The 17,649-nt window shown below is 43.6% G+C and overlaps 1 protein-coding gene across 4 annotated transcripts in view; it reads right to left on the reverse strand.

Moving 5' to 3' along the window:
* The window catches only part of LOC137415806 (F-actin-monooxygenase mical2-like), an 88,012-nt gene that overhangs the window by 57,806 nt on the left and 12,557 nt on the right, over nucleotides 1–17,649 (reverse strand). The window contains exon 2 of one of the 4 annotated variants that reach the window (XM_078769035.1): nucleotides 16,244–16,349. The exons of 2 other annotated variants lie outside the window; for them this stretch is intronic. The gene's annotated coding sequence lies outside the window, so the exon portion shown is untranslated. Of the gene's footprint in view, nucleotides 1–425; nucleotides 603–16,243; nucleotides 16,350–17,649 lie in introns of those variants that run through there. One more of the 4 variants, XM_078769036.1, reaches the window with a different exon arrangement.

Here is a 17,649-nt window from a genome sequence, read left to right on the forward strand (position 1 = left end):
GGAATCTGCAGCACTGCACAAATCGAGGCTTTATTGGAGAGTGGCCAGATGGAAGCCACTCCTGAGAAAAAGGCACATGACAGCACACCTGGAATTTGCAAAAAGACATGTGAAAGACTGAGAGGATGTGGTGAAATATTCTGTGGTCTGAGACGAAAATTGAACTATAGCTTAAATGCAAAGTGATACATCTGGTGGAAACCAACCACAGCTCATCACCCATTTAACACTGTCCCGACCATGAATCATGGTGGTGGCAGCATCATGATATGGGAAACTTTTCAGTGGTAGGGACTGGGAGGCTTGTAAGGATAGAGGGAACAATGAATGGAGCCAAATACAGTTGAATGCTTGAGGAGAACCTGCTTCAGAGTGCAAAAGACCTTAAATTGTGGTGAAGATTTATGTTCCAACAGGGCAATTACCCCAAGCATACATCCAAAGCCCCGCAGAAATGACTTCAGTACAATAACGTAAAAGTCATTGAGTGGCCCAGCCAAAGCCCAGACTTGAATCCCATTCAGAATCTGTGGAAAGACTTGAAGATTGTTGTTCACCGACGCTCCCCATCCAACTTGACATGGCTTGAGGAAATCTGCAAGAAATAATGGGAGAAAATCCCCAAAACCAGATGTGCAAAGCTGATACAGACATACCGAAGAAGACTCGAAGTTGTAATCGCTGCCAAAGGCGATTGTACGAAGTGTTGGGTCAGGGGGTTGGATACTTCAGTAAATTAGATATTTCTGTATTTCATTTTTCATTATTTTGTAAAGGTAAAAAAAAAAAATCCACTTTGCTTTTATGGGGTATTATGTATGTGTCGATCAGTGACAAAAATCTCAATTTAACCATTTTAAATTCAGGCTGTAACACAACAAAATGAAAAAGTCAAGGGGTGTGAATACTTTATGAAGGCACTGTATAAATAACACGTTGTTATTGCAAATAATATATTACTGAAATATAGTTTTCTTGAAATGTCATTTATGGCTGTTTTCATTTGTGAACATCAAATTTCAACAAAAGCTCCTGCATTCTCAGTACATTTTTTTTTCAATAGTTCAACAACATTTTCCATTTAATGCCAAATAAACTTCCTCCGAGGAAAAAAAAATAAAAATAAAAAAAATTAAAAATTTCGTATAGAACTTTCTAATTCGTCCAAACTATCAGGTTTGCTGGTGTACACTTTTTCTTTAATCCATCCCCACAAACAAAAATCACATGGGGCTAAATCAGAACTGGATGGCTGTTCTATCTGCCCTCGTCACCCGATCCAACTGTGTTGAAAGAGGTTATCCAACCATTGATGAACTTTAATCTACAAGTGCAAGGGTCATTCAGTCTGATGCCGTTTGATGAAAATGTGTAGTTGGAATGGTTTCAATTGTCGCTTGAATTCCTCAAATGCTTCTGATGCTGTCCCAGCTATTTCAACACAAGCAACACCATCGGTAGTCTGCCACTTTTTGTACTTGACAGCAGAATCCTCAAATGGGGCCAGGGTTCCAATCTTGTTGGTGTATAATTTGCACCGTTTTATCATGTTTAATCCGGCTTTCGAACTGTGCTCGCGCACACACTAGGAGTGCGGAAGTGATGTCACACTGCACAAGGAATGCGGAAGTGATGCCACACTATGGTATTGTCATGTCACCAACACACGTCGCTCAACCAACACAAAGAGTGGCCAGAGGCTTCTGTCTTGCCACTCTGCCATAAAGCCCAGATCAGTGGAGTGTTGCAGTGATGGTTGTCCTTCTGGAAGTTTCTCCCATCTCCACACAGGATCTCTGGAGCTCAGCCAGAATGACAATCAAGTTATTGGTCACCTCTCTTACTAAGGCCCTTCTCCCTGATTGCTCAGTTTGGCCAGGTGGCCAGCTCTAGGAAGAGTCCTGGTTGTTCCAAACTTCTTCCATTTAAGAATTATGGAGGCCACTGTGCTCTTGGGAACCTTCAATGCAGCAGAAATTTTTTTGTAGGCTTCCCCAGATCTGTGCCTCGACACAATCCTGTCGCTGAGATCTGCAGGCAGTTCCTTCGACCTCATGGCTTGGTTTTTGCTCTGATATGCATTGTCAGCTGTGAGACCTTATATCGACAGGTGTGTGCCTTTCCAAATCATGTCCAATCAATTGAATTTACCACAGGTGGACTCCAATCAAGGTGTAGAAACATCTCAAATATGATCAAGAGAAATGGGAGGCACCTGAACTAAATTTCAAGTGTCATAGCAAAGGGTATGAATACTTATGTCAATGTGATATTTCAGTTTTTTCTTTTTAATAAATTTGCAAAACTTTCTAAATCCTGTTTTCTCTTTGTCATTATGGGGTATTGAGTGTATATTGACGAGGAAAAAAAGGAATTTAAACGATTTCAGCATAAGGGTGGAACATAACAAAATGTGAAAAAAGTGAAGGGGTCTGAATACTTTCTGAATGCACTGTATATAACCTGACAAATTCTGAGTAAATTGTGAGAGGTAAAAATCAGTTGTCTTAAAAGCCTTTAAGGCCATATTTGCTTAAGAAAAAAAAAATACATAAAGGAAATATCTGAACTTGCACTGGGATCGAAAGCTAAGAAGATAAACTCCTTTTTGGCAAACCCCAAAAAAACAATCATACATTTTTCCATGATTTGCCCAGAAAATAAAGGGAATATACCTTATTTCTGAATAATAAATAAATGTGATGACTTGGAAAAACAACACATTTTCAAATTATAAATCATAATCATAATTTGCATTCCCACATTGACATCACATATACGATATTTTTGATAGGCATTGCTTATGTCCTCAATGAGAGCCATTTCTAACGTTTTGTGTATGACATTACATTTTGCAGAGTAGTGACAACAACCTCCATCTACAAGTTTTTGGAATGTACAGGTGCCGCTTCCATTTACAGTTGAGCAATGGACCAAGGCGCACTGCAAGCAGATTTTGTTTTGTGTAGGATATGTATGAGGGCAGTTCAAGGTTGACATTGAGGTTTTGATACAGAAAAAATAACTTGGAAAATAAAATTTATGAAAATACAGTACACCTTCCTACACCCATGTACACAAGTGTCCCATCAATGTTACAGCACATTTTCGCTATCAGCATATAAATATTTGAAAGAATTATGAAGTCATTTCAGGACACATGCTTTGACGTATTTATCCGTCATAAATGGAATTCCGCTCAGATGTTCTTTGAGTGGTCCAAACAGATGAGTCACAAGCCAACAAATCTGGACTGCATTGGAGATCATTTAAAAAGTCCAAACCCATCTCTGTTAGAGCAGTAGCTGTCATATTTGCCATTTCAGAGCGTGCATTATGTAGTAAAGTCACACCCCAAGATAGCATACCAGGCCACTCCCTTAATATTGCTTCTCTCCCTCCATTGCGTAATAAGTCATGATAAAACTGCTCGCCTACTCTTCGATAAAAGACACTGAATGAATGAATGATCGTTTTAAGGCCATTTCCCCCGCTAGAGCGGGGGTTAGCCTTGCGGGCCCCATGACAATCATGGTTCACTGTTTGAGGCAATGTTTTTACGGCCGGATGCCCTTCCTGACGCCAACCCTTGGTCACGCTCTTACGATGCGCAGGGATACGGTGCACCTATTCTAAACCGGGGTGCACACCGGGATCATTCATCCCAGCAAGCTGGTACTCAATTTGCCGACCTCGGAAGGATGACAGGCTGAGTCAACCCCCCTGGCGTTAATTCAGCGATCGACCGGGATTCGAACCCAGGATCCTAGGATCCCAAGCCAGCACCCTAACCGCTAAGCCAACACCAGGCCAGCCCAGTCTTCGATAAAAGACACTGTGGGACCTTTAACGTCCACCAATGAGCAGTGCTGGCTGACAGAATGGCAGTTTATAGCTGGGTCGAGATTCAAACAAAGATTAGACAGCACAAAGGTGAGTGTGCATACTTCTAATCTAAGGTATCCTGCCAACAAACAAGGAGTTTTGGATCTTCATCTACACAGTTTCAGCTGCATGCTACCCAATTCCCAAAGGTAAAAATTGTTACAACTCTGACAGATATATAGCAGGTCCATATCTATCTTGCAGAGATGCACCAACTCCCAGAAGCAGTGTTATATGAGCTCCAGCAGGAGACCTTTTTGTCAACCGATGATCCCAGAAGTTAAATCAGTTAAGACCCTGACTATAGCCAGAAGTAGCTGAATAGCACAGGAAAAAGGTGAAGAGGTTACAATGGGGATGAACAAGACAACTTCTGCACTCAGCAGGTGGGCTCTTTCCTATAACTTCCAATCAAACATTTCTACAGACATCCATGTAATGTTCCAGGTGTGCCCTGAAGACAGCCATACACACAACGAAGCTAAGTCAGGGAGACAGAAATGTGACCAAGAAGATGAGTAGTCACTGTTCTCAACCTTGCAGCAGTTCAATGTATTCACACATGCGGTTCACCACACTTCTCGTTACAACATCGCTACCAAGGATCTAGCCCTGTGGTTCCCAACCTGGGGGCCATGGTGTATTTCTCGGGGAGCCATGGGGTAATTTGAACCATACTAAAAATAAATAAATAAATTTAAAAAAAATTATATTGTTTTGACTTTGATATTTTTTTTTTTTTTCCTATTGCAGATTTGACGTTATGGCTTCTGGGAGTAACAAAAAGAAAGTATCTTGACGAATACATAAAGCTTGGATTCACATCCATTACCGTGTCTAGCCAAGAGAAACCACAATGTGTGCTGTGTCACAAGGTTTTGAGTACTGAATCCATGAGGCCATCCAAGTTGAAGTTGCTCCAAGGAAGAGCGACCAATATTATTCTTTTCCACGTTCATCTCAGAGGATTTGTTGCCAAGCTCCAAAACTGGCGCAGGAAAGTGAACATAGAAAACATTGCTATGTTCGAAAGAATGTCTGAATTGCAAGACAGCATGGGAAAAGAGCTTGATCCCATACTGAAAAATGACATTCTTGAGCATCTGCAGTCACTGGAGCTAGAATTTTATAAGTATTTTCCTGATTTAGACAACAATGAGGCAAAAATTGTGAGGAATCCTTTTTCCGTCAACCTTTGCATGGAGAGCATGCAATGCAAGATGAATTCCTGGATCTCCGAAACAATTCATTTGCCAAAGACACATTCGAAGAGAAGAGCTTGACGGAGTTTTGGGTGGGAATGGGTCGCTACCCCAATATCAGCCAGAAAGCTATCCGGTTGCTTCTGCCATTCTCGTCTACCTATCTCTGCGAAGCGGGGTTTTCCACGCTGTTGAATATCAAATCGAAAGTGTAATCGGCTCCACGTGGAAGATGACCTCCGCTGTGCCCTGACTGACTCAACCACGGATACCCCAATTGGTAGCTAAAATGCAATTTCAGCCATCCCAATGAGTTTTTTATTCACTTTTACGGCGCATGCGATTCACTTTTACGGCGCATGCTTTTACGGCGTCCCTAGTTTTGATTACCCGAGTTGTTGTCGAATTGAGTTTCTTTTTGTGAGATTATAACACACTGCGTTAAATACAGACACAACAGAGGTTTTTAGTTTTCACATATTCTTGACTTGGAACCTTTTCATACTGTTTTCTTGTGTGACAGTTCTATTTTATGCTGTCCATAGTGTTGCTACTGATAATATTAAAATCTCATATCAAACATGCATCATTCGAGCGACGTTGCTTTGTTTGCTTCTTCCAAAAACGATGTAGTTGGGAGCCAGTAAGGAACAGAAAAAAACTATGGAACTAAATGTTCATGTTGGCTACTTGGAATTCCTCATTTTCTGTGTAATAATTTACCAATTCTCATACAAACAAAATAGCCAATTAAAGGAAAAAAACACCTCTCAGAATGCACCACAGAGCATCTAGAAATCAAAATCTTTCTGGGGGGCATGCCCCCAGAGCCCCCTAGCCTGCTTACATGCGTTCCGCCGCTCAACCCTCACGAAAGGGAGAGGGGTGCTGGGGATGTGCTCTGGGAGCCAAGGGGGCCATAACACAAAAAAGGTTGGGAACCCCTGATCTAGCCATTGGTACAACTCGGGACTCCCTTCGGGATGCCAAATAACTTGGAAAGCAGAGTCTTGTTCAGCATTTATTGAAGGAAGACTGGTAGTAAAAATGGATAATCACCATCATTTCCATTCCGTGCTACAATACCGAGGAATAATGCTCCCACTTTTGAAAGTTAGTACAAAGTCCAGTCTTGCTCTACGGATGTGAGACTTGGACCATTACCAAGGGCCAGAGAATGAGACTTAACTCCTTTAGAACCAAGTCTCTTCGGAGAATCCTTGGCTCTCGCTGGTCGGACTTTGTGTCCAACGAGCGGTTGCTGACAGAGACTCAGATGAGATTTGTTTCCTGTATGGTCCGTGAGCATCAGCTGCGGCTGTACGGACATGTGGTTCGTTTTCCAGACCCTGATCCAGCTCACCAGATACTCTCAGCAAGGGTGAGAGTGAGTGGAGGAGGCAAACAGGCCGACCGCATGCCTCGTGGTTGCAGCAGGTAGATCGGCATCTCAAGGAGATAGAGATGGGCCAGGCATCACCCTGGGGGATGGCCAGACAGAGGCCCCTGGAGTGGATAGGAAAGTGGATGCGGCGACACGCTGCTCTGGCACATGCTCCCATACTTGACTACTTGACTTGTGGAAAGTGGTGAATGACAGTAAAGATAAGGATAAAATAAACGTCTTGAAAGCTGCTACAGTGTCCTGCAATGCCTGATCATTGCCGATTAATCTGACTGCAGGGTGTTGAAGCATGAGCTGTTGAAGGTGCTAATATCAACAGCAAATCGATTGGGTCATTGAGAACTGGCACTAAATCTGTGCTGCCTGACATACTTGCAGAAGACATTGATTGCCTTTAAACAATTGAATTCCAATGTGTGCCATCCAGTAAAGTAATAGATGGACAGGCACTAGTTGTTGTGTTTGGCAAGCCCATTGGAGCAAGTACATTCAGTGACCTTGGAGATATCTTCACAACATCAGTATTACATGCTAGTCCATCATACAGGTGAAAATATGTTATTTTTACAGATATCGGAAAGAATCCATCAAGACTGGCATACAAAGTGGCACACCAAGTGCACTTGACCAATTTGGCGTGTCATTGAAGGGCGTGAAGAGCCTCTTCGGTTTAGCTGGCCAAACCTTCTAGCTTTGCCTGAGAACAAGGCTGCCTTGGCAAGTTTTCTATCAGAAGAGGGGATCGCAAAGGCACCACCTGACAGGGAGATAGTCAAAGGGGGATTTGCAGATGAATGGGAAGAGCAGTGATCACAGATATCTACTGATCTGTCAGATATTACTGTGAAACACGAAGAGGGTGATACGTGGCTCGTGCTGCATCGCATCAGCAATGTTGTGGTTGTTGCAAGAGATACAGATGTGCTTCTTCTGTTGGTGTCACAACTGTCACATTATCATCATTTCTCATATCAGAGTCTATGGATGAAGTCAGGCATGGCAAATACACTAAAGTACATCCCCATGAAGGACATCTTTGTCCAGCTGCCTCTTGGAGCTGCAGGATCACTCCTGCCTTTCCATGCAGTGGCAGCAAGTGATACAACATCTTTCATGTGCAATTACACAAAGCAATCTGCCTGAAAGGTGTTCAACAAATGCTATGCTGGGTGTTCTAAAAAGACCTCGACAAATTTGCCTGTTACTATATTTAGTACCACAAATGATACAATGACACTCTGTTTTCTTTATTTTCAGGTCTCGTGGTTTAATGTAAAATAAAATGGTGACTTCACAGGAGAAAGCTCGGTGCGGCGAATGGTTCAGAGACAAGATCCAACACACAAGTTCAGATTAATTTCCGTATAAGGTATGGAAGGAACCTGCCGTCGCGGACTAGTATCAGAATGGTGCATGAGGTTTAACGAGACTGCAAGTTGTCAGAAATATAAAAGCACCGGTCGACCAAGCACAAGTGCACAGACGTTGAACGAGTGAGTGAATCATTTCAACAAAGTCCCAGAAAATCAATCTGACGTACATCCAGAGAAATGGGACGACCAACCACCACTGTACACAGGATTTTGCATCAAAGACTGTCAAAGCTTTATGCCTACACGTTGCAGATTCTGCAGGAACCCAAACCAAATGACAGACCCAAAGGCAAGGTGTTTGCCTTGGAAATGCTCAGTCGCATAGAGGATGATGAAGATTTCAGACCTGGTCACTCTACTCTGGACATGCTACTTCTGCTTTCTCAAAAATGGATGGAGGTCCTCAATGCCAAACAGGAAATTAGAGCTGTCTCCCTTGACATATCACGTGCCTTCGATACGGTCTGGCACCCCGCTCTGCTCACCAAACTCTCCTCTTTTGGTATCTATGGAAATCTCCACGCATGGCTGGCGGACTACCTCTCTAGTCGTAGTCAACGTGTGGCCCTGAATGGGTTTCTCTCATCTCCTCTTCCTGTTCAGGCTGGAGTTCCCCAAGGCAGTGTTCTGGGCCCCGTGCTTTTTCTGGTCTTCATCAATGATCTCTGACTCTCTTGAAAATCCTCTATCTCTTTGCTGATGACTCTACTCTCTGTCCCTCCATTCTTCATCCCTCAGATCGGCAGTCTGCAGCCTCCTCACTCTCTGCAGACCTGAACAAAATCACAGACTGGGCAAACAAGTGGAACATGTCTTTCAATCCTGACAAATCTCACACTCTTACGATGTCTCTCCGAAAAGACTGACTGGACAACCCTCCCATCCACTTTCTGAATAATCCTCTCCAAGAAGTTCTGTCACTCAAGCTTTTGGTCTCACTATCTGCCATGATCTTTCCTGGGAAAACCACATTTCAAATCTGGCCTCCAAAGCCAGTCGCCGACTGGGCATCCTCCGTCGTGCGAAGTCCTTCCTTGGCACACCTGAGCTCCTCACCACATACAAGGCTTTCATCCGCAGCTCAATGGAATACTGCTCTCCCCTCTGGGCTGGTGCTCCTGCCTCACACCTAGCTCGTCTTCACGCTGTTGAAACCAAAGCATTCAGAATCATTGGAATCTCCCGCGATGAAGCTAACTCCAAGGGCCTCTCACTCACTCACCGCAGGCAGGTTGGTGGTCTTTCCGTCTTCTACCGACTCCTCTCTGGCCTTGGCCCCCCAGCTCTCTCTGGGCTCTGCCCGCAAATATTCCTACAGGTCGCACAAGATCTGCCTGCAACCCTCTTATGGTTAAACTGCCAAAATCAAGACTCTCTGCTCACCTTCACTCCTTCATTCCTCTTTTCTCCCACCTCTGGAACAAACTCCCTCACTCTCTTCAATCCCACTCCACCCTCCTGGTCTTTAAAACAGCTGTTCACCACCATCTCTTATCTTCCCCCATCCAAAACCTTGATCTTTTCTACCCCCGCTAATTTAACCCCAATTCCACTTTTTTGAAATACCAACTTCTGTCCTGGAAGTCCTTGATGTCCTTGTGTTTTATACTTCTCCCACCCCCCCCCCCCCCTCCCTTCCCACGCCTCCTCCCCCCAAGCCCTCTCCCTCCCACACATCTCCCTGCTCTCAAATGTTGTGTGCCCTCAAGTGTTTGTGTGCTTCCCCTTCTCTCCCCATCTTGTCTTCTGCTCCCTCTTTTTATATATTTTGTTTGTCTGGTTGATTTGTTTGTGAAGTAAATGTCAGCTCTTTCACGAGCCTCGATTCAGTATACAAAAAAAAAAAAAAAAAAAAAAAGGTCATCGTCACAGACGAAGCTTGCTTTCATGCATCAGGGAAGGTGAACCGGCACAATGTGAGGGTCTGGGGTTCTGAAACCCCCATGTAGTCATTGAACACATACGTGACAGTCCAAAGGTTAGTGTGTGGTGTGGCCTTCTCCATTACCGCTTGGTGATGGTATGAGCCAATGATATGAATATGATATGAGTGTTGATATGAGTGATGATATGAGTCAATGATATCAATGATAGTCAATGATATTATCAATGATATGAGTGATGGTATGAGTACGAGCCAATCCACGTTTTTCTTTGCGGAGGATACAGTGACCTCAACAATTTACATGAACATGTTGGAAGGATTTGTGACACCATGTTCGCCAAAGCAGACAAACTCGAGTCCATACCATTGATGAGCAATGCTTTGTGGTTTTACATTATGTGAGTGCATTACCAAACAATGATCTGGAAGCAAGTGAACTGAACAGATCCAGATCTGCTGACGCCAGGGAGGATGGGAAGCGAGTGGCAAAGGGGGGGGGGGGGGAGGGGAGGGGGGAGGGTGAAGCTTCAACCCATCCTCAAGACACTAGCTCCTGAATCCTGGCAGAAAATCACAAGTCACCCGACTGTTCATGTTACACTGGATGCAGTAATCGCTGCAGATGTAGGAAGGTCTAACTATTCTGTGCGGCAGAATGTGGATGCAGCAGATATACTAATGGCAATGCCCGTGTTAATGCGAATCCAAAATAATGGTGTATAATGTATAATGTAGATTGGTGTATAATGTATGCTTCAAAAAGGGGACCAAAAAACAACAACAACCACGGTCCCCGAAAAGGCCAACCCCCGCTTTGCGGGGGAAAATGGCCTCTAAACGGTGGTTTTTAATGTATATCTGAGCATCGATGTAGCTGTCATGTGGTCTCTCTATTTATCTATGCATCACATCCAGATTTGCTTGTTAGATAACTATGTCACTTGGACATGTGACTGAAAATTGTGAACAAACCATGTTATGCAAAGCAATTAAAAATTCAAATATATAGTTGGTAGTTTATAAAGTGACAAAAAATGTGAATTGCATTTTGAATCGCCTCGAGTTGCCCCATAAATTTGCATCTGGGTATTAAAACATGAGCAAACTTCGTTATATGCAGCGAAAGTATATGTCAAAGCTACGTTGTTGCGGGGTTTGAATTATGCTTATTAGGAGGTTAAAATGCAAACAAAAGTTTGGTAACAAGCAGATTTGTAATTAGTATGTCCAAATTACCTATAATCTGCCAGTTACAAACTTCTACCAAAAATGCCTCTTGCTCTTTTTCCACAACACTTTTCCAAAGATTAATCCAGTCCACCTGCTTTGCTTGCTGAGCTCTCTGCCTGTGGAACTCGAGGCAGCTTACATTCCAATATTTCAGACTTTCTCCACTCACCCACTCAATGTGCTCTGGTCAATGGAGTCCTCTGCCTCTCTGCTTCTCTGCCTCTCTGCTTCTCTGCCTCTCTGCCTCTCTGCTTCTCTGCTTCTCTGCCTCTCTGCTTCTCTGCTTCTCTGCCTCTCTGCTTCTCTGCTTCTCTGCTTCTCTGCCTCTCTGCCTCTCTGCCTCTCTGCCTCTCTGCTTCTCTGCTTCTCTGCCTCTCTGCTTCTCTGCCTCTCTGCTTCTCTGCCTCTCTGCTTCTCTGCCTCTCTGCTTCTCTGCCTCTCTGCCTCTCTGCCTCTCTGCTTCTCTGCTTCTCTGCCTCTCTGCTTCTCTGCCTCTCTGCTTCTCTGCTTCTCTGCCTCTCTGCTTCTCTGCCTCTCTGCTTCTCTGCCTCTCTGCCTCTCTGCTTCTCTGCCTCTCTGCTTCTCTGCCTCTCTGCTTCTCTGCCTCTCTGCTTCTCTGCCTCTCTGCCTCTCTGCTTCTCTGCTTCTCTGCCTCTCTGCCTCTCTGCTTCTCTGCTTCTCTGCTTCTCTGCTTCTCTGCTTCTCTGCCTCTCTGCTTCTCTGCCTCTCTGCCTCTCTGCTTCTCTGCCTCTCTGCTTCTCTGCCTCTCTGCCTCTCTGCTTCTCTGCTTCTCTGCTTCTCTGCCTCTCCTCGCATCTCCCAGTGGAGGCTGAAGTTCCCCAAGGCAGTGTTGGGACCAGTTTTGCTCCTCAACTACAGTGCTGTATATAAATGATCTCGCTGATACTCTGGAAAACCTTCTCTTCCATTTGGCAGAGTACTGCATCTTGCGGCAGCCATCATTCTCTGCTGATCTTGAACTGCTCAGATACTTGTTTGATATTATACAACATGTCCATCAATCCTAGAAAATCCCCACTGTCTCACCATGTCACCCTGGAATGATCGTTAAAATAAACCACCTCACTATTTCCAATGTCAGCTACTGGAAAAGGTTCAGTCTTGAACTTCCAGGCCTCACCATCAGCCATGACCTCTCCTCGGTCAACCGCATCAAAGGTGCCAGCCAGCCTCCACAGCCAGCCGCAGGCTGGGCATCATCCGTTGTTCAAAGCCTTTCCTTCAGCCGCAGTTTCATGGAGTACTGCTCTCCACTCTAGGCTGGTACCCCTGCCCATCACTTGGAAATGTAATCTGGTAAAACTCCCAAAATCCAGAATCACTGCTCACCTTCACTCATTCATTCCTCTTCCTCCCCACCCCCACTTGTGGAACCAACTTCCTCCGTCTCTTAAATCCCATTCTTCCCTCCAATACTGAGACAGCTGCTCACCACCATCCCAACCGCAATGTTTTGTAGCCTCAACACTCCCCAAGCCCACCTCTTTTGGGTTTCCAGTTTTTCCTTCCACTTACGTGATGTCCCTTGTTTCATTCTTATGTCCAACGTTTCTCCAAGTCTCCCTCGACTTTGTCCATCGACCCTGCTATTGGAGTATCCCTCACACCCAACCTCCCCTGCCCCACCCGCACTCTCTTTTTACTGTCCTTATCATTCTGTTATGTCCTGGCCTGCTCTGTGTTCTAGCTCCTCTACAAGACTTGCCATTGTATACAAAAAAAAAATACAATAAAATTTCAAATCACATCAAAAACTGATGTATAAAATCCAGACTTCAAAATTGCTTTTGATAAATGTGTAGAGAGGTGTTTCTCTTTCAAATACAATTGAAACTCTAAGTCAAGATAAATAAATTAAACACTTTCATCAATCCACTTTGGCAGTTTCACTGCAATAATTCAAGCACATTGAATTTAGTAGCCATATTACTATCCAGGACATCAACACGCATCCCTCATGAGTACATCTTAGTAAAAGAGATGGATCGTGGCTGCAGTGCACAAATCAGACAAATAACCCACTGGCCATAAGCACCAAGCTCTAATGCCAACTTAACGCAAAGCCATTCCCAAAAGGACAAGCACTCATTTTACTCATGCATACAAAATGAGCTGCAATGTTATTTGCATGGGGACTGTGACCCACATCCATGAAGTCACAAAGTGAAAGTGCTGTTGCTCATGGAACCAAAAAATAAAAATAAACAACATTGATTGGAACATTCTACAACTCGACTTTATAAAGGAGCACAATGTTATCATTTTGTCCATGCTTACCTTGGGATGGAAAAAAAACGTTACATTTCCCAAGAACCTCAAATGTTGCTCCCAACCATGAATGATAATTATCGCTTTGATCAAAAACAATGAAGAAGAGAAGACCACTCCTTTTGCATCTTCAGATGCATTGGACTGCCAAAGCAGTTTCCTAGGCTATTGGGCACAATCCTGGACGGGTCGCAGCTCCGACGCAGGATACTCAAATGGCTCATTGTTCCGAGTAAGCTGGTACTCATTTTGCCGACCTCGGAAGGATGACAGTATGAGCCAATCCACGTAGTGTTAATTCAACGGCTGGCAGGGGCTTTAACTCAGGACCCTGAGAACTCAAAGCAGCCTCAAGCCAGCCAGCTTAACCGTCAAGCCAACACCAGGCTTCCAAAACCAATGAATGACATGCCAAATAGATACAATTTACCAAGTCTTACCCTTTACAATACACACTCTTATTATTGCACACAAGTCAGTAGAAGTTCAAATTTTGGATCAATTCACTGCATTAATGTACGATCGATATATTACTGCTTTGTAGTCTGTAAGAACATCAATTAAACTAGAACGACACTCGGTGCAACGCATACCTCCGCCAGGCCAAACAGCTTAAATTTTGTATCCCACTGATAGGCCAGATCTAGATTCGGACCCAAACCAAAATCGAATCGGCGTGTTCTCGTCACCGAACAAACTCGTCCACCAAGTTTTGTCATAATCTATCAACAACTTTTTGAGATATTGTGCTATATATCGTTTTGGCCCGAATCTCTCAATGGTGAGGAAACACTTCTAAAGTTCTCGTATCTGGATCCGGATCTTCACCAAAATCTAATCAATTTGTCCTCGTCACACACCCAACCAGTCCACCAGGTTTCGTACGAATTAGTCCATAACGTTTTAAGATATCCAACTCGCAAACAAACAGGAGTGGTTGAATACATAATCTCAGTCTACCTTCGTTGGTTGTGGCAAGAAAAAATAAAAAGGTTTGATCTCTTGTACGTGTACAAGGTTTTATGGCCATAAGATTTGTATTTATGAAATGCTTATTGGACTGAGATTCAATTACAAATTGAGCCCACTGGTTACATAATTCCTGAGGCACGGCAGTGCTGTTGATGGGGTGTCCTTGCTCATTAGTGCAGGAATTTGGAATGTTGAAATGCGGGTAGAATGCCAGCGATAACTCAAGTACTCTTCCCAAAGAGACACCATTGGATCTTCAACGTTTGCCGGTAATCAATAATGACAGACGGGACATCAGCTTAATATACATTTTATAAGACGGCACATTTGCTGATGCACCTTGCCTGGAAAGTATCAATCTATGAGGTTATGGTCAGGTCAACAATCAAACCCAGAACGGACAGCTGAAAGCAAAAGGCGAACTGTGCGCTACCTCTGTATCTTCCTTTTCAGGCATCCAGAAGATTGTTCAATACTTGCATGAATGGAAGAAAAAAGAAAAAAGAAAAATATTTAATAAGTTCATTGTATTTCTTCCTTGAGCCTGGTGTTGGCTTAGCGGTTAGGGTGCCGGCTTGGGATCCTAGGATCCTGGGTTCGAATCCCGGTCGATCGCTGAATTAACGCCAGGGGGGTTGACTCAGCCTGTCATCCTTCCGAGGTCGGCAAATTGAGTACCAGCTTTCTGGGATGAATGACCCCGGTGTGTACCCCGGTTTAGAATAGGTACACCGTATCCCTGCGCATCGTAAGAGCGTGACCAAGGGTTCGCGTCAGGAAGGGCATCCGGCCATAAAAACATTGCCTCAAACAGGGAACCATGATTGTCATGGGGCCCGCAAGGCTAACCCCCACTCTAGCGGGGAAAATGGCCTTAAAACGATCATTCATTCATATTCATTCATTGTATTTCTTCCTTAACCCCATAAATTGTTTCTCGTTAAATATTTTTTGTGCACAACTTTTTCCACGTTATTGTGCGGTTTGGCCAGGAGGAGGCTTGGCTCTTTTCACGAGCTGAATGGCCAGGCCTGACGTTCGACTAAGGTTAGGGCAGGAATTTGTAATTTGTTCATGGTGCCAGCTGGGCTCGCCTAGTCTTCACGAAGGACACTGGAGGATCTTTAACATCCACCAACTAATGCCAGCTGACAGGATGCTCAGTGACGACAGTTTATAGCTGGGCCAAGATTCAAACCCAGGCTAGACACAGCGTGCCTACCTCTCGGCCATCCTGCCACCCCTGTGGAAAGTTGGCGAGATGATTAAATTTTACATCATGGGAATTTGTCAATGCTTCGTCCTAAAGTGTGTGCATGTGTGTATATAATATACTGGTGCAACATGAAAAAGACTTGTGAAAGTGGTCTACAGAGTCCTCAGCTTGACAGAAAGTTAAAGGCAACTGTGAACAATGCAAAACTACGATACATTTTGTGAGCTCTCAATGAAACACTTCGGAAAACAGAAATACTTTTTACTTTCAATTAATCAAATGGTAGTAAATTGCTTTCCATTAATCAAAAATATACATGGTTCCAGATGCAATGCCATGATTTTACACATTTATTAATGACAAACACAGAACTGGTACCACTACACTACAGGGAGGCAGGTCAAATCAAAAATGTATCAATCTACTCAAAAACGGTCAGAAGTTCAAATCAAAAACGGTCAAAAAACGCATCAATCTACTTTGACTCTGTCCCCTTCATGCTCAATTTTTTTGGACGTTATAACAATGGGGTCCTCCCTTTTGATGGTTATGATGATGAAATGGCTACATTCTTCTTCGTGCCTACATTCTTGGACATGTTACATTATTTTTCGTGGAAAGGCAACATCTATGTTTTGTGGTGACAAGCCATAGGTTCATCATGATTGGGGCGCACCCACACACCATGGATGATGTTTTAAATTACATCCATTCCTGACACAATGACAAGTCACATCAAATGATATCTCAATCCGTTTCCCTGTATAACTTAGACAAAGGCCTCGCCTGGAAAATGACGAGCCCGGAACAATCCGTGCGACTTCTTACAGGGGTCAGGGGTGGACTTCCTCAGAAGCACATCTAAAAGACAGCCTTGAGGACGGTCTTGGACCTGGAAAACAGTGATCCAGGATTGCACACACTGTATTAAGCAAGACACCGTGAAAAGTCATGGACAACATGTGCATCCGGATACCTGCTAGGCTTGATCAGTATAACCGGCGCATTGGAAAATTTTCCTCTGCATAGTGTTGGAAGTTTTATATTGAGTGTCATTAATAGATCATTATATTAACAAGTGTAAAATTATGGTATTTCATCTGGAACTAGATATAAAATACATATTTCTTGAGCAAACCTTTATGTTACAACCAAAATACAGGGAAATAAACTGGTAGAAACTGGTATAAAATAAACTGCATACCCAAGACTAGAATGGCACTCGACAGAGCGCGTACCTCTGCCAGGATGAACAGTTTACATGTTGTATCCAAATGATAGGTTGGATCGGGATCCGGACCTAAAGCAAAATCAAAATCTTTTGTCAAACATCTGACCTGTCCACCAAGTTTTGTCCGATATCTGTCCAAAACTTTTTGAAAAATCTTCCTCACAGATGAGATGATCTCGGAGATCAAGATTTTTGAGAGATGATCTCAGAGTTGAAGGACTAACAAGAGGGCTAGTAACGGACCGTGCAGCCTGGAACGCAGCCATTAGGTGAATCACGGCATACACATGCAAGCATGGAACCGGCCGTAAAACGATGATGATGATTGATGACAGACAAACAAAAAGATGTGAAAACATAACCTCCGTCCACTTTAGGTGGCGGAGGTAAAAACGTGGTTATTTTCTACGTTTCTTGCAAAAGATCGGGTATTTCCAAAATTCTTGGCCGTTTCAAATCTTGGTCCACCGTCAAGCTTTTTGGCACAGTTAATCTAGGGCAGAGCCAAACGTAGGCAAAACAAATAAGTAAATAAATTGTACTGAAGTGACTGGAACAAACTCAGTTGGAACATGTTTTGCTGCATATTATCGTGGTGTAGTTTAGGTGTGTTATGCACATATATAAAAACTAAGCTCATGGATTACATTGAGGCCGTTATCCTGATATTTTACTTGCATAATGTCGATCATATAGAAAGTCGTCAAAACTGTGTGGTAAGCAGGCTATCTGATGCACTTGCATTTATTTGAGCCTTGATATTATCCGATGACATATTTCACAAGCGCAAGCTTTTGAATGAGAACGCTGAAAGAAAATGTTACGAGTTTGCTTTGCAAGAGTGTCAAGAGTGTCAAGCTTACCCAGCATGCTTTGCCTTAAGGAACCACATAATTAGTCAATATGCATAAAGGCAGAAGTTTTTAACCCTTCCTTCCCTCGCTGCTCCAAGCTTGCTGGA

Source organism: Myxine glutinosa, unplaced genomic scaffold (assembly GCF_964187855.1).
Source record: "Myxine glutinosa unplaced genomic scaffold, kmMyxGlut1.1 SCAFFOLD_976, whole genome shotgun sequence".
Taxonomy (NCBI): Eukaryota; Metazoa; Chordata; class Myxini; order Myxiniformes; family Myxinidae; genus Myxine; species Myxine glutinosa.